The following is a 986-nucleotide window of genomic DNA, read 5'->3' on the forward strand; positions in this document are numbered from 1 at the left end:
CAGTAGAGATCCGTTTCCAAGAGGTGGGCCAGTGGTTGCCGAGTAAACCAATCAGAAACAAAGAATATATAATTTGGAATACAAAGTCAGTGGACAACTGCAAGCAGCACTGTGAGACACCTGTTTTTATGACATGCTTTGTATTTTTTAAAACTACAAATAAACGGTGCACTTGTATCTGCATATCAATTTCTTCCTTCAAATACCTTTTTTGTGTAGAACACACCCTGACATTTTTGTGTCTGGGTATATTCTTCCAGGTTCGGTAACATGAAGGGAGAGCAGCAGGTTATCCAGCAATGTTTGGACTTACTCAGGGTTTCTGGTATCACCAAGCTGGTTTATGGTAACCATATGTTTTGTTCTGTGGTGAGGACAGCATAACATAAGACTCCCCATCAGGGAATCGAAACCGGGACTTCTGCGTGATAGGCAGAGATACTGTCCACTCTATCTATTAAACCTGTTAACACAAACCAGTTAACCAGACTTCAAGCATGCCATCCATCCATCCATTTTCTGTACCTGATTTTTCCTGAAAGCCAGGGTCACGGGGATCAGCTGGAGCCTATCCCAGCTCTCTCTCAGGTGAAAGACAGGGGTACACCCTGGACAGGTCACCAGTCCGTCGCAGTTCAAGCATGCCTAACTGACATAAAGGCCTGGATGACCAGTAACTTTCTACTTTTAAATTCAGAACCAGAAGTTATTGTATTTGGGCCTAAAAACCTCAGAAATAACTTTTCTAAAATTATAGCCCTGTTAGATGGCATAGCACTGGCCTCCAGCACTACTGTAAAAAACCTTGGAGTTATTTTTGACCAGGACATGTCCTTTAACTCACACATAAAACAAATCTCTAGAACTGCATTCTTTCACCTGCGCAACAATGCCAAAATTAGGAACATCCTGTCTCAAAATGATGCAGTAACTAGTCCATGCATTTGTTACCTCAAGGCTAGATTACTGTAACTCATTACTATCTG

Source organism: Mastacembelus armatus, unplaced genomic scaffold (assembly GCF_900324485.2).
Source record: "Mastacembelus armatus unplaced genomic scaffold, fMasArm1.2, whole genome shotgun sequence".
Classification (NCBI taxonomy): Eukaryota; Metazoa; Chordata; class Actinopteri; order Synbranchiformes; family Mastacembelidae; genus Mastacembelus; species Mastacembelus armatus.